We start from the raw sequence: 22,591 nt of genomic DNA, 5'->3' as shown, positions 1-22,591 counted from the left end.
GACTATTATTCCTTATCTGGACGATTGGCTTTTCATAGCCTCTTCAGTTCCGATCCTTACCCACCATCTTCAGGTCGCAGTCTCCTTTCTCTTCCGCCTAGGCTGGATTATCAACTGGCAGAAGTCGAATGTGAGCCCATCGACTTCAATTCATTACTTAGGATTCATGGTCGACTCTGTGGAGATGTCCCTCCGGTTGACTCCAGAAAGGAGAGCGCGGATTCAGGACCTGGCAAAGGTCCTTTATGTCCCTCGTCGAGTCTCTATCCGGACTCTCATGAAGATGCTGGGGCTCATGTCAGCGGCTGCGGTCCCTTGGGCGTTATGGCACCTCCGTCCTCTTCAGTCGGAGGTCTTACACCTATGGAACGGCAGCCCTGCGGGGCTAGATTCCCTGTGCTCCCTGTCCGGTCAAACCCGAAATTCCCTCAGATGGTGGTTTCAGCTACCAGCAGGGAAGTCTATGACCCAACCAGCTTGGGTCATATTGACTACAGATGCGTCCCTTGTAGGCTGGGGCGCTCACCTGGACGGATCCCCAATTCAGGGATCTTGGTCTCCTCTGGAGCGGCATCTTTCCTCCAATCTTCGCGAGATGCGAGCTATCCGGCTAGCCCTCATTCACTTTGCGCCTCAGATCCGGGGCAAAGCAGTGAAAGTCCAGTCAGACAATATGACTGCAGTCCTCTATATAAACAAACAGGGAGGCACAAGATCATTGCCCCTTCTGTCAGAGATCGGGGTAATTCTTCGGTGGGCAGAGCTGAACCTTTCCCATCTATCTGCCGTTCATATTCGAGGCTCCCTCAATATGATAGCGGACCGCTTAAGTCGAGGATTACCGACCATGGAGTGGTCTCTGCATCCGGAGATCTTCAGGCAGCTAGTTCACAGATGGGGTATGCCAGAAGTGGATCTCATGGCAACCAGGTTCAACGCCAAGGTGATGAGGTTCTGTTCCCTCTACAGGGAAGACAACCCCCTGGCGATAGATGCTCTGTCAATACCGTGGAGGTTCAGGTTGGCTTACATCTTCCCTCCCTTTTCCATGATACCGAGGGTATTGATGAAAATCCGTCAGGATCAGGCCTCGGTAATAGCCATCATACCGTTTTGGCCCAGAAGATCCTGGTTTACCCAGCTCATTCAGATGAGTCGGGGACAATACTGGAGACTCCCCCCGGAGCAGACCCTGGTGTCGTGGGACACTCACCTCTGCCCAGATCTGCACAGGTTCAACCTGACAGCCTGGAGGTTGATCAGTCCCTTCCCAATAGTGAAGGGCTTTCCGAGTCGGTCCTGAGAACTTTGTCGCATTCCCGAGCAGAGTCTACAAAGAAGGCCTACTCCAGGATCATGAGAATCTTCGAGGCATGGTGTGATTCCAGACAGGTGGCGTCTGCAGATCCGCCCCTTCCTGCGATACTTCAATTTCTTCAGGATGGATTAGATAGAGGCCTATCTCCAGCTACCTTGAAGGTACAGGTTTATGCCATCTCGGCCTGTCACAACAGGCCACATTCTCGGGACCCACTCATCAAACGCTTCCTGAAGGGAGCTGAAAGACTAAAGCCTACTATACTGAAACCTATCCCCCAGTGGGATCTTTCAGTAGTGCTCAGGGGGTTAGCATCTCCCCCTTTCGAGCCCTTGGAGGAGGTAAATTTTAAATTTTTGACTTTAAAGATGGTCTTTCTTCTGGCTATAGCTTCAGCCAAAAGAGTTTCTGAATTGCAGGCTTTCTCCGCAAATCACCCGTACATTATTTTTCTACAGGATAGAGTACTCCTGAAGTTTTTACCTTACTTCAGGCCTAAGGTGCCTACTTTCCAGAACATCAATCAGGTAATATCTTTACCAGTTTTGTTTACGGCCTCCTCCTCTGATACTCCAGCTAGAGACCCGCTGGATATTTCAAGATGCCTCCAGATCTATGTGGATAGATCTAGTGAGTTCAGGATAGATGAGAATCTTCTTATCCTGTTTGCCGGTAAGTCTTTGCTTTCGTCTCCCAATCCTTAGATCCTCCCGAGTTTGTGAGGGCCCATTCTACTAGGGCGGTCTCCACCTCGGTTGCGGAGAGAAGACTCCTCCCCTTAGAGTTGATCTGTAAGGCGGCCTCCTGGAGCTCTGAGTCAACCTTCATCTCCCATTATAGGATAGATGCTAGGATGGCAGAGTTTTCGGCTTTTGGGCAGACTGTTCTTAGTTCTGCCAGGCATGAGGACCCTCCCTAGGGGATTCTTCTTGCTATCTCCCCATCTGTGCTGCTGTTGAGGACGTAAGGGAATCGTTAATTTCTAACGATAATTTGTTTTCCCTTAGTCCTAACAGCAGCACACAAATATCCCACCCTAATTACATTATGCTTGTTAAAAACACGGTGGGCTGGGGGGTGATCTCCTCCCTTTCAGGGAGCTGAAGATCGTTTATTGGTTCTTGGGCTCATTAAAATTCCGCCGGTCCTACCAGTCCACAGGGGCAGTTAACCCCATCTGTGCTGCTGTTAGGACTAAGGGAAAACAAATTATCGTTAGAAATTAACGATTCTATCCTCCCTGCCTCCCGCAGTCACCCCTGTGTAAATAGGATCCTGCCTAATTCTTATTGCCAGGTGTTCTATCGATATTACGAACAAAAGAGGTGAGAGTGGGCATCCCTGCCTCGTACCCCTAAGTAGAGAAATCTTTTCAGAGTATGAGCCATTGAGCTGAATAAATGCAGAGGGATTATTATAGAGTATGCCAACCCATCTAATAAAATTGGGACCGGAGCCAAAGTTCCTCAGAACAGCTGTTAAAAAAGGGGCCATTCTAGGGAGTCAAAAGCTTTAGCCGTGTCTAGAGAGGCCAATGTCCACCTTGCTTTCTCGGCAACTCCCACCTGCGCTCTCCTGATATTGTCCGAGGTGGACCTCGCAGGCATAAAACCAGATTGGTCAGAGTGTATCACCGACGTTTATTATTTACATTTGGCCACTTCAGTGTCCCTAGGTTGACACGTGTTAATAATTCTAAAATGTAACATTTATTACTTGTCCTTAAAGTAACTTAATTAGAACTCTATAGTAACACTATAGTTAAAATTGTCAGCATTACCTGCCTGCCTTTTATTAGTTATGACAGTATGGTCTATAGTTATCGAGTACGTCCACTAGATGGCTCTATGCACCTGCAGCTACTTGTCTCATTACATCCTTTATTGTTGAGGCGTCTCTCTACTTGTGTACTGCATGCTGTTATCCCCACAGCGTGCTAGCTAATGTGCCGCCTTCCTGGACTATGCTCTTATACTCTGTATATCTCTCAGACATGAATGCAGACCAGGCTACCGCTGGCTAAATCACTAACATCACTAACCGCCCCCCCGACATGTTTCGCCAAACAGGCGTCTTCAGGGGTTTTGGGCAGAGGCCTGTTTGGCGAAACATGTCAGGAATCTTTTGCAGGTGTTTAGAGTTAATTAGTTGATTCAGATGATTAGGTTAATAGCTTGTTTAGAGAACCTTTTCATGATATGCTAATTTTTTTAGATAGGAATTTTGGGTTTTCATGAGCTGTATGCCAAAATCATCAATATTAAAACAATAAAAGGCTTGAACTACTTCAGTTGGTGTGTAATGAATCTAAAATATATGAAAGTCTAATGTTTATCAGTACATTACAGAAAATAATGAACTTTATCACAATATGCTAATTTGTTTAGAAGGACCTGTATCTTGAACCGTCTCCACTATGCGTCCATCAGTCTCTCTTAGGCGAAGAACTGGTGGAGCCATAGTATTGGCACATGCTATATGGGCAAGTAGTTTCCCTGCCTGATTGCCTGTCTCAAACGCCTGTCTCAAAGTTTCCTCTTGCTCTTTTCTTCCAAATGCAACATGTACTGTCTACCTTTAGACTTCCACTCCACTCTGTGCTCCTCCGTGGGGGACTCAGTAAACGCCCTCTCTGCCACCTTACAGCTAGTATATAATTCCTCCTCTTTACACTGTGCTTCTTCTCTTGACATATGATATGGAGGACTTAAAAGGGCTTCTGTCACCCCACTAAACTTTTTTTTTGGTTTACTTATAATCCCTACACTGCGATTTCTGCATACATAAGCTAAATAATTATTTCGGTCCAGTAGAATTTGTTAAAAACGTAATTTTTAAATATGCAAATTACCTTGCTACCAGCAAGTAGGGCGGCTACTTGCTGGTAGCAGCAGCATCCTCCGATTCTAAAGACGCTCCCTCCGCATGTTGATTGACAGGGCCAGGGAACAGGATCGTCCCCTGTTGGTCGCTTGAATTCAAAATATCGCGCCTGCGCCGTACCAGTCTTCAATCGGCGCAGGCACACTGAGAGGCGGCCACTCCATCCTCAATGCGCCTGTGCCGGGTGTAGATGTGACATCATCGGCGCAGGCGACCTCGAAAAAACACTTTCAGCTGATCAGGGATTCTGTCGGTTATACCAAATAGGGTAAGCCAAAAAGGGTGAACATGCATTTTACTGCCCGAGCTTAGAGAGCTAAATATCACCAACTCAGCCAATACCAGGGCATGATCAGAGGGTCCCTGGTGAATGTCCACCAAATCTGTGTATACCATGGAGTTGCCAAATAAATAGTCTAGTCTCGATAAAGCACCCCTGGAGGGTGCGAAACAAGAATATTCCCTAGCCCTCCACATATCTATCCATACCATCTCCTGAGATATCCTAGCAAGGGTCATGCAGTCCCCTTCCAGCCCACCTCTGTCAGCCCTGCCGCTAAATCTGTCCATGTCCTCACTCATCACCTGGTTGAAGTCTCCCATACACAAGAAGCGAGTAGCAGGATAATGACTCATAAATCCCACAACTGCCTGCAGCAGGGAAAGAGATGCAGGGGGCGAGTTATACAAATTGACAATCACGTAGGGGAGACAGTCAATATGAGCAAATACAAAAATGTACTGGCCCCTTGGGTCCACCACAGAGTGATGAATCTCGCACCGAAGGCTTCTATGAAACAGTAGTGCAACTTCTCTGGAGTGCAAACTGCCGCAGGCGCTAAATAGATGCTGGGCACAGGTTTTTTTTTTAAGCCTGTTTCCCATGTCAGGGGTGAGATGGGTCTCCTGAAGTCCCAATATATGATTAAAGGACCGAATCTGGGAGAACACTGCAATCCTCTTTTTAGGGTCACCCAGGCCTCTGACATGACATGACTCAAGGGGGCCATAATAGCACTTTTGTTGAATCAAGGACACATCCCCCCCCCCCCCCCTCCTCATACATTACGATTGCCATAATAAGTTCAGGCATCTGACCCTGCCCAGTACAACAGCCTCTCTGCAAATAAGTTGGATAAATTTAGCCATACTCGATATGAGCAAACCCCTAAATTTCAATTTATTGTCTATCGTGCATGGGGTGCTGTCATGGGTGAGGGTAAACCATATTGCTTACGGGAATCATTTTACCTCAATACACATGACTGCACCCCCTTAAATTCCCTCCCCCCCAAAAAAAGTGTATGTATAGATAGAGAATTTTTTTTTCTTTGTGTATATTATTTATATACCTATATGATGTAAAAAGCATGAATGTGCCGCTATACGGAGTACAATTCATTTCTCATGTAAGATAACCCCTTTAAGCCCCAACAACTAACACTTGCTATTGTTTAGGAGCCATGCATGTTCCAAGCTTGTTTTTCATTCGCTATCTGACGAATGTTTTAGGGTTACTTTCTTTGGACACCTATATTATGTTGTGTGTTTTGGCTGATTACCCCCTTACCTAAAAGGTCTTTATACTTTTTGAAGGCTACAGTTGACCCCTCTTGATTTTAATTTTTCTTAAAGAGGACCTTTCACTACAATAAAACTAAACTAAGTATCCAGACATAGAGAGCAGAGCCCAAGGATCTCACTGCACCAATTACCCCTGAGCGTTGCTCTGTTCTCCTGGCATCTTCAGATTTTTGGATCAACTGGGAGGAGCTTGCTGGCAACTCCTTCTCCCAGGCTGGAGTGATGGCCAATCGCAGTGCTCAGCTCATAGCCTGGAGGTTTTTTCTAGCTGAGCTGAGCGCTGTGATTGGCCAGCACTCCAGCCTGGGAGGAGACACTGGCAGGCTCCACAAGTTAACATTTGAGCTTTTTTGTTACCTCCAAGCCATCAGAAACAAATTCTCATCAGTACTATTCAGACGAACGAGATTCCATTAGATTAAGATTCATCATGCCAGTTGGAGGGAGGCCTGCTAGCAACATAACCCACTCATTACTGTATAGCTATAGCGTTCAGGCACTGATACAATTTGCTTAACAGCTGCATTAGGGCTCATGCACACAACCACATGCCATCATGTGGTCCATAAACTGCAGATCTGCAAGACAGATGCTGCCCGTGTGCATTCTGCAATGTGTAGTGGAACAGGCCACCCATAATAGAAGTGCCAATTTTCAGCAAAACAGACGCTTTTTGCAGGGCCACAGAACAGAGCAATGGATGCAGACAGTACCATTTAAGTGAATGGGTCCACATCCAAGCTGTATGAACTAAACAATGTTTGTGTGCATGAGCCCTTAAGGTAACTGTTACCAAAAACAGATGCAAGTGTAAAGGGATTATGCAGTGCTTACTACTGATAACCCATCCTCAGGTCAGTCTGCAACTCCTGGCACCTCTACCAATCTGTTTGAAGAGGTCCTGGCACTCATGCCGATTCTGGTTCAAAATTCTGTGCATTGTCTTTGTAAAGGCAGCACAATAATTACAACTGCTCCACCGCACTTGATACTAGGATGAGCAAGTATCCTGCACTGCTGAAGAGTAATTTGTGCTTACAAACACTAAATTGTGTTTTTCTTCCTTATACAGGGAAGAAAAAAAAAAAAAAAAGTCTAGTGTCAGAGGCAGGGCACAAGCCTCCATAGTGTCAGCTGCGATGCTAGGGAGGCTTGTTTCTGCTTTGCAATGCACATTTTTACCAAGAATGGATTATCTTGGTCCAAGTCACTCCATCAGATCTAGACAGTAGTTATGACTAGTCAATAAACATCCTGCTTCCACATTATGTGCTCATGTCCACAATGGCAGTTGGTCATACCTGAAATCCAGGTTCATTTCAAATCTGTTCAGACGTACATTGGTTCCAAGTGAAGATGGATCTAATTTTACAGACCCAATGGATAAGAGGATAGAGAATGCCCTACGCCGCAGTTATCTCACGGCCTCAGGGCAGTCTGAAGCAGCACTTGCTTCTTATGTGGTTGCCAAGAACCTGAGATCATGGCTTCTCCAGATGGAGGAGGACATAGATAAGGGGGTACCTAGAGATGACATCTTATTATTTTTTAAGAAGATAGCTCTGGCCTCTGACTTTCTTTGTGATGTGTCGGTACAACAAGCAAGATATTCTGCAAGATCCATGGCATTGTCTACTACAGGCAGAAGATCCCTATGGATAAAGCCTTGGGGGGCAGATGCCCACTCTAAGAGTACACTGTGTGCCATGGCATACCGTCCAAATAAACTCTTTGGGCCTGAGCTAGACACACTCATGGAGAACTTGTCAGACAAGAAGGGTAAATCCCTTCCTTATGTTTCCAGGAGAAAGTGGTTTTCTTCCTTTCGCACAGCCAATAGAGGCACGGGACGCAGAAGATCAGATGGAGGAGAAACATCCGTGTCACGAGGAGGTAGCTCCAGAGGAGCCTCTACACTGCGGAGAAGAGGCCGTGGAAGAGGAGCTCCACCCCCCAGACGCAAGCTGGAATTCTGACGCCAAAGGTATGCCTGTAGGGGGCAGATTGACCTACTTTCATATAGAATGGGAGAAGGTAGTAAAGGATCAATGGGTTGTAGATGCCGTAAGGCCCCCAGACAGGTATGTCATAACACAAAGTTTAAAAGGTCAGAAGCAATGCCTAATTGAACTCCTTTATAGCCTGTTATTTCAGATGAATGTTCTGGAACCTGTTCCGGAAGAAGAAATCTTCCAAGGAGTGTATTCAAAGGTTTTTCTAGTTCCAAAGCCTCAGATGAGGTGGAGAACTATTGTAGACCTAAGGTATCTCAACAGATTCATACGGAAGAAGAAATTCCATATGGAGACAGTTCAGTCCGCACTAAGTCTACTGGACCCAGGAGATTACCTTGCTACAATAGATTTAAAGGACGCGTATTTACACATCCCCATTCACAAGGGTTACCGAAAGTTCCTTCGCATCGCGGTCTTCTTAAGGGGACAACTACATCACCTGCAGTTTACGTCTCTCCCGTTCGGGATTTCGTCAGCCCCATTCACTTTCACAAAGGTGATAGCGGCAGTAGTAGCAGGCTTCAGAGAATTGGGAATAACAGTAATCCCATATTTGGACGACTGGCTGGTGAAGGGGTCAAGTGTGGAGATTCTCAACGCACATCTCCAGGTAATATTCAACAGACTCCAGTCTCTAGGCTGGTTAGTCAATACGGAGAAATCCAGTATCAGACCAGCCCAGCAGAAGCAGTTTCTGGGGATTTATCCTGGACACCAAGGCAATGACTGTTTCTCTTCCTATGAACAGGATGAATGCTCTGCACCAGAATATACGATTGTTGAGACAGATCCGACCGATTTTGCTTCGTCAGATGATGAGGACGCTCGGTCTCATGACTGCTGCTAGCCAGGCAATTCTGTGGGCAAATTGGCACATGAGGCAGTTACAGTGGGAGATACTACAGAAATGGGACAGAGACAACAATTCTCTGGATCAAATGACAATAGTCTCAAAGGAGACAAGAAACTCCCTGAGGTGGTGGATGGCTGTAAACAATGGCAGGACATTTGCCCTTCCTGTATGGACCGAAATCACAACCGATGCATCAGCTACAGGTTGGGGTGCCCACATGAAGGGGCAGAGCGTGAAAGGTACTTGGACCCCAGTAGAGAGACTAATGTCGTCAAATCTCAAAGAGATGAGAGCAGTCTACAATGCTCTAACGCAGTTCCACCCTATGGTCCGGGATCAAGCCATAAAGATAAAATCGGACAACAAAACCACCGTTGCGTACCTAAATCGCCAGGGAGGTACCAGATCCTTAGCCCTCCTCAAAGAGGCGGAACGGATCTTCGGATGGGCAGAGGCCAATATCCAACAGCTGTCAGCTGTATACATCAGAGGGAGGAGCAATGTAGTAGCTGACAGACTAAGCCGCGACTTACCCCTTCCGGGAGAATGGTCATTGGACCCACAAATATTTGCGCAGCTCATGAAGCGCTGGGGCCGTGCCCAGATAGATCTAATGGCTACTCGGAACAATGCAAAGGTTCCTCTATTTTGCTCCCTATTCAAGGGGGACAACCCCTGGAGGTTGGATGCCCTCTCAGTCCCGTGGGACTTCACACTGGCCTACATATTTCCGCCCATACCTATGATCCCAAAGGTCTTGCAGAAGATCAGACGGGACCAGGTCTCAACAATTCTAATCTGTCCGTACTGGCCCAAGAGGGCATGGTTTGCCTCACTGGTGGTGATGAGCAAGAACACCCTTTGGAAGCTCCCACAGATTCCGCACCTGGTGACGCAGGGCGACATATGTTGTCCGCATTTACGCCACCTGCAGTTGACAGCATAGATGTTGACTGCCCCCTTTTAATACAAGAGGGCTTGTCCGAGGCAGTGATAAGAACCCTGCTACAATCCAGAGCAGGCTCTACAAATAGAGCTTACCTAAGAATCAAGAAAACCTTCAATCTTTGGTGCGAGAAGAATGGAGTACCCTCTCAGTCTCCTACTATTCAGGATATTCAGAATTTTCTGCAGCAGGGGTTCGAAAAAGGCTTGAGGCCTGGCACGATTAAAGTCCAGATATCAGCCCTATCAGCTGCATTGGGAAGGAGATTATCACAGGAACCTCTAATACAGAGGTTTGTCAAGGCGGTAAGGAGGCTTAAGCCACAGGTCATCTACCCGATCCCAAAGTGGGACCTCTGCTTGGTTCTAAATCAGCTTTGCAATGCTCCCTTCGAAAGACTTCAAGAGTCAGAGATAAAGTTTTTGTCCCTCAAGGTCTGTTTTTTAGTGGCAATCACTTCAGCCAAGCGGGTGAGTGAAATTCAGGCCCTGGCATGTGCTGAGCCTTACACAATTTTTCTTCAAGATAAAGTATTGCTGAGGACTTTACCTTCCTTTCAACCGAAAGTGCCTTCTTTTACGAATCTAAATCAGCAGATTGAGTTGCCCGTTTTTTTCCCAGATCCGGTTTCAGAGGAGGAGTGTAGACTTCACTCCCTGGATGTAGGCAGATCATTAAAAATATATGTCCAGAGAAAAGGACAGTTTAGGAAGACAGACCACCTGTTTATATCATATTCAGGGAAGAACAAGGGGGGAAAACTAACAAAAGCCTCAATATCCAGATGGATACGAGAAGCTATCACTATCTGCTATGAACGTAATGGATCAGAAGCGCCAAAACCCATAAGGGCTCATTCCACTCGCGCTATAGCCACATCATGGGCAGAGAAAAAATCTGTCCCCATAGACCAGATCTGTAGAATAGCGTCCTGGAGCTCGTCCAACACGTTTGTGAAGCATTACAGACTGGATATGAGACAAACAGGAGAGATGGCTTTTGGCAGAGCGGTAATACAGTCCGCGGTATAAAGGAGAGCCCTCCCTGTAGGATTACTTGCTAAATCCCCGTGGGTGCTGCTGCTGTAGGACGACAAGGAAAGTGTAATTTTTCTTACCGTAAATTCTCTTTCCTTTAGTCCAAAGCAGCAGCACATACTTACCCACCCAATAAAGTGATTGTTGAAACTTACCTTGAGTGTTATTTTTTTATTTGTTTATTATGACTGGAAGTTCAGTTGGAAGTACACAATAGGAGGGACTAAGTTAGGCAGTTTTATAGGAGCTGTGTTAAATTGATTAATTGACATCTCCTGTCCTACATTTTCAGGAGGATTAGAAATGCCCGTGGGTGCTGCTGCTTTGGACTAAAGGAAAGAGAATTTACGGTAAGAAAAATTACACTTTCCTTTTGTTATTTGGTGCAGCTATGGATCTGGGTTCCTGTGTGTTTGCGGTGTTCATTTAGTATTGTGTGGACATCAGCTTGTCAGCACAGAGATCCAGTCAGCAAGGCTGTGGCAGGTAGGTGGAACTAGTGCCGTTCACCTGCCATATCCATAGGTCTGTTTGTGTTCCCCTTTTCCTTGCAGCTTGGCCAGTGAGACTCCTGTTCCTCCGTATCCAGAAGGAACAGGTCGTCTTACCCTGCTCCTAGTTTAGGGCCACCCTGAGGGCTAGCAGGGACTTCAAGGTTCCGGAGTATGAGCCCTCCTACCATCAGGGTCGGCTCATACAGCTAGGAGTCAGGGTCAGATTAGGGATGCAATTAGGAGGTGACCTGCTCCCTATTTCTGTGGTCCTGGCCAAGTAGCGACCTACCATCTTCTGGCATCGCACGGCTGAGGGTTTACCCCATCCTCAGCCGTGACACCACCTTGGTAAAGACTCTTGGAGCTTCAGATATGCCAAAGGGAAGCGCCCTTTATTGGAGGTGTATCAAATTCCCTTTTACCCAAACCACTTGTACTTAAAAAATTTTGGAATAGGCATCTTCTAGATCCAGGATTGCCATCCAGCAATTCTGAAAGAGTAGGTTTGTAGATGTTTTTATTGCCTCCATATGGAATTTTTTGAAAGTTAAGGATTTGTTTAGATTTTCAGATTCAATATTACTCTGAATGTCCCGTTTGTTTTTTTCACTAGAAACAAAGGGGAATAGAAACCCTTCCCTACCTCCCTCTTGGAACTGGGCAACCCCGCCCCCCTCCCTTGTCTAGAAGGGCAAATACTTCTGATTCTAAGCCTTGCCTCTTTTCATGGGTTCTTGGGGCAGAGTGTCTGGGTGAAAAATGCTGGAGGATGATAAAGGAATTCTAATAGAAAACCCTTCTCTATAACACTTAGGATCCATTTGTTTTGAGAAATGGACCCTAAAGCAGGAAGAAACTGAGACAACCTTCCCCCCACCTGACTTCTGGCATCATTGTTGTTTGTCTTTGGATCTATTTTCTTGAGGCTTGAACAAAAAAAAACACTAGATCTTTTAGGAAATCTCTCTCTCCTGTCACTAACTCCTAAAATTGGACCAGGGTTTACCAAAAAATGGAAGGCCTCTGGGGAACCGGGAATCTTTTATCTGAAGCCCTTTCTAGCATGTCATCTAATGAGGATCCAATAACCTAGAACCTTCACAGGGCTCAGTCAGAACGCTGGACTCATCTCTCAAGCATGGAGGAGACAGGACTCATCTAAGGTTAATTTACATATCTATAAAATAGTTTATTCTTTTTTTTTTTTTTTACACACAATAAAAGCGCAGAGCTATGGGGACTGGATATTGCGGATGTTCTAGCAGCCCACGTCCTCAGCTCTATACCCAAAATCCAGGTGACCGGTTCCCTTTAACAGGTTCTGTATCTTCAGCTGGGAACAGAGCCCTCCCTGCTGTATGCTCTTCTGAAAAGTAATCATCAGATAAGTTCTGGCTGGATTCGATATCATCCTCCCCAGAAATATCAGAATCAGTGTCTCTATTGTAACCTGCCTTCTCTGCTGATCTCCATTTGAGCTACTTAATAGAGGAACTTTCATTACAATAAAAAATCTAAACTAAGTATGCTGACATTGAGAGCGGCGCACAGGGCTCTCCCTGCACTTACTATTATCCCTGAAGCTACTGGGAGAACGGAGCGGCACCCAGGGATAATAGTAAGTGTCGGGAGATCCCTGGGTGCTGCTCTCCATGTCTGTATGCTTAGTTTAGATTTTTTATTGTTTAAAAAAAAGGTTCTCTTAAACACCCTGTCATTTATTGCTCTTTTACACTATGTAAGCCATGTGGGGTTTAATTTTATTTGCCTGTACTTTTTAACTCCAGGAATTCATTTAATATACTTCTACAAAGTAGATTTAAAGCACTCCCATTTAGCATTAGTGTCCTTATGCGAGTTACACCGAGTCTGTCCTGGAGTGTAGCACTCAGCCCTGGGAAATTCACTTTTTAAAACGAGTGTTTTTGCCCTACTAAGCTGAGTTTACAGTTTATTTGGATTATGTTGTGGTCTATTACCAAGGTTCTCATGGACAATGACATGTCGCTAAAGCGCTGCATTGTTAGAAGTTTGCCTCTCATAGGATCTTCTACAAACTGGCCCATAGAGTTATCCAGCAAAAAGATGAGAAATATATTCAGTTTGCAGCAGAGGCAGAACCATGTTCTGTTTTGGGGGCGCATTCACAGCTCTGGTGCCATAGAATATGTTGCAATAATTCAATGAACACAGAAATGTTAACTATGCCCATGTCCACAGACCCATTAACTATGTCACAGGATTCAGTCCTGATGCTAAATGCATCGCACCCCGATTGAAGACTTGCTTGTGTGAAAGAGGGCTTAAACCCTGCCCACTAACCATGTTAGCAAAAAGTTTAATTCAAACAAAATCACAATTCTGATCTGGTTTATTAGCTTATACAAGTCAATTTTGTATGAGGGTGTATAGAAACAGAACATGCATGCAGCTAGCAGCATTTGTAAGCCTTTGGCATCAGTGTCAGATTGTGTAACATGACCAATTTATGTTTACTAGGAGGTACTCTTGTGCTTGTAAGCACTGCTCTTATAAAGAGTGATGTATGAAACTGGTCACAGGCCCTTCCTGTGGCATCAGTTTAGTTACACTGGGACAGCATGCACACACGGGGGCCACAACCAGTGATTGACTGTAGGCAACATTAAACTGCATGTTTACACTGAGGAGCCAGGGAACAAGTTCTCTTTACAGGTCTGATGGGAGGGGTGTTGCCAAAACCACTTTCTTGCACGAGTCATATCAGATCACTGGCTTACTAAAACATTAATAGCTGCATACATTTGCTGCTCCCAGCACATGCGCAGGCTAGTAAGAGGAGCAGAACCCTTTAAGATTGCAGTCTCTAGTTGCTTGACAGTCAAATGCAAGGCTGATGTCAATCCAGAAGCATCACTAACCACTGGATCAGGAAAACTGTAAAAAATAAAAAGCACATTACTCCAAGACATCTTTAGACAAATGAAACGCAATCTATGCAGAAGCTCAGGAAACACCACTCAATCATAGACATCAGACTGGGGCGGTATAACAGATCATCACAGCCGATTAGAACATTACAGGTTACAGATTTGTTGATCTGCTAGAATGGAAACTTACCCAGGTGTTGACATGACAGCCTGTAAAAAGAAATTAAACACATTAGACAGTTCAAGATTAAGCAAGCTCAAAATCCCATCAGGGGGTCTCTTCAGGATAGCGACGATCCTTGTCACAGCCAACACAAGTGCCAGCTCAGGGTATAGTGGATGATTCATCACTGGAGACCCCCTTGGAATGCTTTCCCATCTACAAAACTGACAGATGTTTCCAAGTGTCAAATACTTGAAATGGTGCCCCAGTCAGCACATTCCACAAACTTCATTGGCCCAACGACTCATTCATAGCCAATTGAGCTAAACTATAGCCTTCAGTAAGCCATTTGTAGGCAACAGAAGGCACCTTAAACGGGAACTGGTCATCTCCACCATTGTTCACTGGGCTACAGTCAAGTACCATTACAGTACACAAGGGAGAGGAGGGCAAGACATAAGCCATGATTGTCAGGTTTCTTTCACATGTCCTACATGGAAAAAATCTTAGTCAGGGCAGGAGGGTGCCACAATTCAGACTTCTGCCTCGCAGAGCTGTTAGAGTGCAGGTAACATAGTAGGGATGACCAGTCACTAACTCACGGAATAAAGAGCTAAAAATGACCACTAAGACAATCCAATGGAGGACTTGTTCTGCAATATTACAACTGCAGACTATTAAAGTCTGGCTGCAGCATTGCCTTCTCCCCACTTCTGATGCTACAGATTACACCGCAATGTATGCTACATGACGTGTGTACAGTCTATATCAATCCATTTACAAATTGCAAATCACTGTGGATTACACAATTTTCTACCAATTAGACTAGAAAAGTTGAGCAATAATGCCAGTGAAATCTACAATGTGGCAGAGTGCCACAAAAGCTGGGTAACAGTATGTCAACCTGCAAGAGGGACTGCCAAGTATGAAGTGTACCAGAATAAATCTTTTACTAAGACTTGTAATTAGATGAGCGAATTTCATATTTTGAAATTCGCTCACTTTGGTGGTAAAATACTGCAGGATCTGGTCAAACTGCATTCTGTAGCAGTTTGCAGACACCCAAGCAGAAAGTAACACTTCACGCTATGCTTGGTTTTCTTCCTGGTTTAGTGATCTTTAAACCAGACATCCTCAAACTGCAGCTCTCCCGCTTTTGCAGAACTACAACTCCCAACATGCATGAACAGCCTACAGCAGGGCATTGTGGGAGTTGGTTTCACAACAGCTGGAGGGCTGCAGTTTGAGGGTGCCTGCTTTAAACATTTGGAACCTGACACATGGCAACTGGGAACACAAAAATGCAAGTTGGATAAACTAGCGTTTATTCAGAATTAGAGATGCCGTTACCAGATTAAGCCTGCTTACCAGAACAAGGCAGTCCTGTCCACTGCAACAGTCACCATCTCAAGCCTGAAAGAAAACCAATATTCAGTCATTACAAGCTACATCACAAGTTAACATTTGAGCTTTTTTGTTACCTCCAAGCCATCAGAAACAAATTCTCATCAGTACTATTCAGACGAACGAGATTCCATTAGATTAAGATTCATCATGCCAGTTGGAGGGAGGCCTGCTAGCAACATAACCCACTCATTACTGTATAGCTATAGCGTTCAGGCACTGATACAATTTGCTTAACAGCTGCATTAGGGCTCATGCACACAACCACATGCCATCATGTGGTCCATAAACTGCAGATCTGCAAGACAGATGCTGCCCGTGTGCATTCTGCAATGTGTAGTGGAACAGGCCACCCATAATAGAAGTGCCAATTTTCAGCAAAACAGACGCTTTTTGCAGGGCCACAGAACAGAGCAATGGATGCAGACAGTACCATTTAAGTGAATGGGTCCACATCCAAGCTGTATGAACTAAACAATGTTTGTGTGCATGAGCCCTTAAGGTAACTGTTACCAAAAACAGATGCAAGTGTAAAGGGATTATGCAGTGCTTAATACTGATAACCCATCCTCAGGTCAGTCTGCAACTCCTGGCACCTCTACCAATCTGTTTGAAGAGGTCCTGGCACTCATGCCGATTCTGGTTCAAAATTCTGTGCATTGTCTTTGTAAAGGCAGCACAATAATTACAACTGCTCCACCGCACTTGATACTAGGATGAGCAAGTATCCTGCACTGCTGAAGAGTAATTTGTGCTTACAAACTCTAAATTGTGTTTTTCTTCCTTATACAGGGAAGAAAAAAAAAAAAAAAGTCTAGTGTCAGAGGCAGGGCACAAGCCTCCATAGTGTCAGCTGCGATGCTAGGGAGGCTTGTTTCTGCTTTGCAATGCACATTTTTACCAAGAATGGATTATCTTGGTCCAAGTCACTGCATCAGATCTAGACAGTAGTTATGACTAGTCAATAAACATCCTGCTTCCACATTATGTGCTCATGTCCACAATGGCAGTTGGTCATACCTGAAATCCAGGTTCAGTCGAATGCTTGGTGCTTTAATAGTCACTTCATTCTTGAGTACAATTTTACCCTGCAGGAGAGGCTACAATTAGACTTTTTTTTAAAGCAAAACGCAAAAATAAAAAACAGAACACATGCTGCTCAGAAGTTCATAATTTTTCACTGTGCTATCAAAGTGAGCTAGTTAAACTCATCATTGCAGGCTTGTGCTTGGTACAAAGCCATTACCCACCTAGTATGTGGCAGTGTCCGCCATGTTCACCAGCAGTCCTGCAAGGACAGAAAAGTTTAGGATTCTACATACTCCTAAAACCATTGAGAAGCTATCCTGACAAACTCAGTATATACCAATCAGTCACTGAATATCAGACTGGGGCGGTAAAGGTCATCACAAGTATCACACCTAGAATCAGTCAACAACATGACACACTGAATTACCTGAGCCAGATGTCCACACCAACCTGTAAAATAAGACAAAGTTAGTAGTGACGAGTTCCTGCCAGCCAAAGCAAAGGCTACTAAACTGCCTTCTAGAATTTAGAGTGGCAGCACAAAGACAACCCTTGTCAGACTGTTCCGGCTGGAACATGCATCCTTCCTCTCCTACAGATGGTACCAGTGGGTTCACCTTTTCAGGCTCTGGCACCATACAGAAGGTCGGACATGTGAAGATATCATCATTTTGGGCAAAATGCAAATAGATGCTTTAAGGCAAAGAGACTTACCCAGGGGCAAGGCAATCCACAGAATCTTTCCAATGGCAAAATCTGTAACAAGAACAGAATTAATGCATTTCTAGGCATCACAGTCTTTGTTTTTAAAATGCTACAGAACTGTATACAACTGAATAAGCCCTTCAGACCACAGATATGCAGCCGGGCACCATTTATCCTTACCATGCTTCTGGACGGCATCCAAAGCCAAATTCACCCTGCAGAAAACAAATCCAGCATTAGACCAACTGAAAAAAATAAATAAAAATAGATTTACAGCATCTAAGCTCCATCAGAACTCCACCATGCTATTAAGTGTTCTTCACAGCAGTTCAGACGAACGAGACTTCATGAAGTCATCATATGGAGCATACATTATAAAACTGCAGACAGTTTTTTGCTACAACCTAAAGCTATGTAGCAGCTACACAATGCACAGCCTAGGCATACTAAGAACACAAGTCACCATGTACACATACGGTTGCAATTGCCTCCTAGAGATGACAGTGATACAAGCTGCACTCACTACTGAAGGTGAGGGCCTCAAAGAAAACCTCTAGTTACAAAAAAAAAATAAAAGTCTAAACTAAGCATACAGACATGGAGAGTGGCATCCAGGGTCCCCCCTGCACATATCCCTGGGCACTGCTCTGCTCTCCTGGCATCTTCAGCTCAACCAGGAGGAGCCTGCTCTCGTTCTCCTGGGAGTCTCAGAATCGCAGCACTCAGCCTGAGTTTTTCCTCCCAGGCTAGGCTATGAGCCAAGTGCTGCGACTAGCCTGCAAGAAGGAGACACCCAGGAGAACAAGAGCAGGCGCCTCCCGATTGAGCCAAAAAGCTGAAGATACCAGAGCGGCGCACAGGGATAATAGTAAGTGCAGGGAGATCCCTGGGCACCGCTCTCCGTGTCTGTATGCCTAGTTTTTTACAATAAAAAAAAAAAAATCTAAAGTCCTCTTTAAGGCAAGCAGCTGATGAAAATATAGGATGGAATCATTTACAGTCAGTGACAATTTTAAGAGTATTTACCTTTTGGTATGAAACATGGTTTAAAAGGCTGAGGCTCTAAAGGAAGCCTGGGGGGAGAAAAACCTGTTACTATAACTCCAGAGAACAAGGTACACCTCAAGAAACCACAGCTCATCTCAGAATTAAAGTGGCATCATTTACAAGTCAGCCATATGCTTGTCAAGATAATTCATCAGTGAAGAGGCACAATACACCCAAGTTACATTGCTGGCAACTCACCTGCAACAGTAGTCATCCAACATCCTCAGGCGGTATGTAGGGAGGCACTACAAAAATACAAAATTATAGCCACTAGTACACAAGCAATGGGTTATTTCACACTGCCTACTCAGACATTCATGTTTAGCTCCATTCAACTAATTTACTATGGTAGCTGCAGGAGTACCAGAGCACTTCATTGCTCCAATCAGGTCTTATCACCAAGATCAAATGTGGCCAGACCTATATTGGGGGACAAGCTAGAGTATTAAGAACCCATGCTTGGTAGTCCTGTACTGATCCAAGACCATTGCAGAGAGTTCTCACTTCACACAAGATTAAGTATGACAGCCACTCAGCCAGTGAGGTTATCTCCACTGTGAGCTCAGAAAGAGTTCAAGTGTATATCATCTTTGTGGCTCGTGTACAGAACAGACCCGGCAGAAATACAGCATCCGAGTATGCAATTAGTGAAGAACCCCTTTACAGAGCAAGGGCCCATTCATATGACTGTATGGTTGCTGTGTGAACTCCATGCTGCAGTGTGGACCCCTTAACTCAAATGGGTCTGATCCACAGGTTATGGCAAGATGTCCATGCCTCTCCGCTGCAGGAGATGGATAGGATTCCAATTCATGCCTTTGCACTGCAGAAGATAGGACATGTCTTATCCAGTTCCATATCTTCTGGATTGGACCAATTCAAGTGAATGGGTCTGCACCCATGATGGAGTTCACATGGCTGGTAATCAGGTTTTGCGGACCACTGTTTGCAGTCCACAAAGTTATGGTAACCATGCAGTCGTGTTAAGCCCCAAGAGTGGCTCTCCACTGTAGGAAGGGTGCACGGCTTACATAGCAATACAGCTTGTAATCTGTGCCTCCAGCTGCTGGAAGCCTCAAACTGGGCCAGTATGCCAACCAAGCAGTGTGGCTCAATCACTGATTTGTCACAATTCTCTGGGCCATGTACTGTGCAGGGAACCAGGACAATACCAGTCACTTTAATAGAGCCATGCTGCAACTGGCCGAACAGATGATCCATTCAAGAGAATCCCACATCAGTAGCTGCCTCAGGAAATCCTACTCTTAGGCCTGTTCAGTGGTTTTTGGCACTGCTCACCAAGTGGAATTCATGGCCAAAACACTATCCAGCATCCCATTTGTTTCAATGGGAGGTAGCACATGCTCTTACTGCAGGTGTAAGAGCACAGCTACTTCCAGTAGATGGCACTCTTTTACGGAGAGTCCTCACTGCATATTCCACATGGGGGGGGGGGAACCTTTCACTTGGAAAAAACCATTGTGAACCAAGTATCCTGACATACAGCAGCATCCAGGGATCTCACTGCACTTATTATCCCTGGGCGCCGCTCCGTTCTCCTGTTATGTCCTCTGGTATCTTTGCTCAGTAGGTTATAATAGGCAGAGTCTGCCCGTCTCCTCCTCCTAGGCTGTAGCGCTGGCCAATCGCAGCGCAGAGCTCACAGCCTTGAGTTTTTTTCCTCCCAGGTTGTGAGCTCTGCGATTGGCCAGCGCTACAGCCTAGGAGGAAAAGACGCCCAGCAGAACAAGGGCAGACTGCCTACTATAACCTACTGAGCGAAGATACTGGAGGACATAACTGGAGAATGGAGCGGTGCCCAGGGATAATAGTAAGTGCAGTGAGATCCCTGGGCGCCACTGTCAGGATACTTAGTTCACAGTGTTATTCCAGGTGAAAGATCCTCTTTAAAGAGGACCTTTCATGGGTTTGAAGTAAGTGAAATAAATATCTGTACCTGCTGGGTACCACCCACTGATGCCACCACCCTGCTTTTTTTTTTAAACTAGCGCTCCATTATGGCCCCCTGCAAATTTCACACTCTGTATACTAATACTGAGCATCAGAGCAATGGGGAGGAGAGTCTGTGGGCATCTCCTCCTTGCGCTGTCCAATCGCACTACAGAGCGCCACAGCCAGGGAGGCTACGTGCCTGATGCTCTGCAATTATACAGCACACTGGAGCACAAAATTTGCAGGGGCCATAGAAAAAAAAAACCTGCTGGTAGATATTTCTCACTACAAACCCATGAGGTCCTCTTTAAAGGGAGTTTGTCACCACCACATGGCCATATACAGTGCTTACGGTGTCCTATAGCACGCCTATACAGGATTGTAATGGTACCTTTGTTTTTCCAGCTTCTGCAAGTCAAGAAAGTATCAAAGTTTAATTAATATGCAAATGAGCACTGACACTCGCAAGTGCCCAGTGGTGGCAATTATTGTTTTTCCACCCTCCCATTCTCTGGCATCATCCTTCGGTCCAGCTGAGATCCCATGCACTGCAATGCCTATTGTGGGAACATCAACTACTGCACATGCACCAGCAAACACCACATTGCCACTGGTTTTGCACCGTTTGCCATCATGTGTGCAGTAGTTAAAGCAATGCTGTGCCAACAATGGGCATCACAGTGCACAGGATCTCAGCCAGACCGAAGGATGACACAAGGGAATAAGAGGGCAGGCAAACAAGGCAGAGCAGCCTTGGCTCCAACACAGTAAACGCCGCCGCTGGGCACTTGCGAGTGCTCATTTGCATAGGAATTAAACTCTTTAGACTTGCAGAAGCTGGAAAAACAAAGGTACCATTACATCCATGTATAGTTGTGCTGTAGGACAATGTAAGAGCACTGTATATGGCGGTGGAAGACTCCCTTTAAGGCAGAACCCTCACTGAATCTCCCATTGAAACAAGAAGCATCAAAAAAAAAAGTGAATAGCCAGAGATTCCAGGCTGAAGCAGATTTCCAAAAGGCATGTTTACTGTAATATAAAGGGTCACCTACAGGTTTCAGCACGTTTTCCATTCGGTTTTATGCAGAGCCCGCAGTCTGATGACCTATCCCGAGTATATCAGTAGCTGTAGCCCAGAACAGCCCTTTAACCCTTTACTGGAAGAGCAGGCCATGTGTGAAGGAAACATACCCACTAACCCAAGTCACTTAGAGATAGATGAATGCACACTTACCGTCCTGTCCGAGATAGAGCGGCACCTAGGAGAGTCAATAAAGCTCATTAGCATCTTGGAGACATCTTTCCTAAGAAACAAGCCGAGAACTGCACGTGACTCAGAGACTTCAGCTTCCTCACAGGTCTCAGAACAGGTCTGTGAATAGTCTCATCCTAGACGAGGAGCACACGGCCAGACTGCCTGACACGTGCGCGTCCAACGTGATCCCCCCATTATACTAGCCGGGCAGTGGCAGGGCGACCCCCCCGTGGAGCACACCGACCACCAGCACATGGTGCGCGGCCTACACCGAGGATGCCGCCGGATTACAACTCACCATCTCAGGAAGTCAGACGTAGGAAACGGCCAATTGTAAGAGAGCGGGCCCTTTTATAGCACAGGCGAAGTATGACGGGAATGTGGGCATGCGCAGGCGCCTTCTCTTGCTTTTTTTTCTCTTCAATAAGCTTTATTACATTTCGTGTAGGCGCAACAAAACGTCTCTGCCATATCGGATGTGATTTGCCCGATGTTCATCGGTTGTGTCTAAACTCCAGACACCAAACGGACCTGGTCGTTTTGCAGTATGGGAAATAGCCAGCTCTCTATGAGCTGTCTAAACTCCATACACGGTACGGACCTTTTTGCCCCCTAGTGGACGGGTCCGGAACAGAGCTAGTGTTTAGCCAGCTCACATTGATTTGGCTAAACTCCATACACGGTGCGGACCTGTCCTTACTAAGTATGGGGAATAGCCAACTCTATAGGAGCCGTCTAAACTCCATACACGGTACGGACCTCTTAGCCCCCTAGTGGTTAGGTACAGAACTATGATGGGATTTAGCTGATTCAAAGTGAATTGGCTAAACTCCATACTCTGTAAGGACCTTCTTAACCCTTTGTGGTATGTGATCCATTACAAATAATTTTGCCAAATAAAGTTGAACAGATGAGTGGTAGAAAATATCATTTTTATTTTTAATCCTTATAAGGCCTCCTGCAGAAGACCGGATGGTTTTGAAGTCCGTTTTA

The 22,591-nt window shown here is 45.5% G+C and overlaps 1 long non-coding RNA gene and 8 other non-coding genes across 9 annotated transcripts; all 9 read right to left on the bottom strand.

Annotated features, from left to right (window-relative positions):
• Window positions 1–6,147: 6,147 nt before the first annotated feature.
• On the bottom strand, window positions 6,148–6,221 carry LOC122921173. Its single transcript, XR_006386990.1, has one exon. It is a non-coding gene; the product is annotated as a small nucleolar RNA SNORD30 (small nucleolar RNA).
• Window positions 6,222–13,483: 7,262 nt separating this feature from the next.
• Window positions 13,484–21,949, bottom strand: LOC122920910. The gene is made up of 12 exons (XR_006386946.1): window positions 21,897–21,949; window positions 21,578–21,602; window positions 18,586–18,632; window positions 18,367–18,413; window positions 17,521–17,555; window positions 17,350–17,391; window positions 17,063–17,085; window positions 16,857–16,894; window positions 16,627–16,694; window positions 15,571–15,615; window positions 14,230–14,249; window positions 13,484–14,046 (listed from the first exon to the last, which is right to left on the bottom strand). It is a non-coding gene; the product is annotated as an uncharacterized LOC122920910 (long non-coding RNA).
• Window positions 14,110–14,179, bottom strand: LOC122921179. Its single transcript, XR_006386996.1, has one exon. It is a non-coding gene; the product is annotated as a small nucleolar RNA SNORD31 (small nucleolar RNA).
• On the bottom strand, window positions 15,689–15,762 carry LOC122921172. The gene has a single exon (XR_006386989.1). It is a non-coding gene; the product is annotated as a small nucleolar RNA SNORD30 (small nucleolar RNA).
• Window positions 16,761–16,826, bottom strand: LOC122921162. The gene has a single exon (XR_006386979.1). It is a non-coding gene; the product is annotated as a small nucleolar RNA SNORD29 (small nucleolar RNA).
• Window positions 16,956–17,023, bottom strand: LOC122921176. The gene has a single exon (XR_006386993.1). It is a non-coding gene; the product is annotated as a small nucleolar RNA SNORD31 (small nucleolar RNA).
• LOC122921182 lies at window positions 17,184–17,311 on the bottom strand. Its single transcript, XR_006386999.1, has one exon. It is a non-coding gene; the product is annotated as a small nucleolar RNA SNORD22 (small nucleolar RNA).
• On the bottom strand, window positions 17,625–17,705 carry LOC122921165. The gene has a single exon (XR_006386982.1). It is a non-coding gene; the product is annotated as a small nucleolar RNA SNORD28 (small nucleolar RNA).
• Window positions 18,915–18,983, bottom strand: LOC122921171. Its single transcript, XR_006386988.1, has one exon. It is a non-coding gene; the product is annotated as a small nucleolar RNA SNORD26 (small nucleolar RNA).
• Window positions 21,950–22,591: the final 642 nt, after the last annotated feature.

The sequence above is a fragment of the Bufo gargarizans genome, chromosome 10, assembly GCF_014858855.1.
Source record: "Bufo gargarizans isolate SCDJY-AF-19 chromosome 10, ASM1485885v1, whole genome shotgun sequence".
Classification (NCBI taxonomy): Eukaryota; Metazoa; Chordata; class Amphibia; order Anura; family Bufonidae; genus Bufo; species Bufo gargarizans.
The sequence above is the reverse complement of the archived record's forward strand: the minus strand, read 5'-3'. Positions and strand labels throughout refer to the sequence as shown.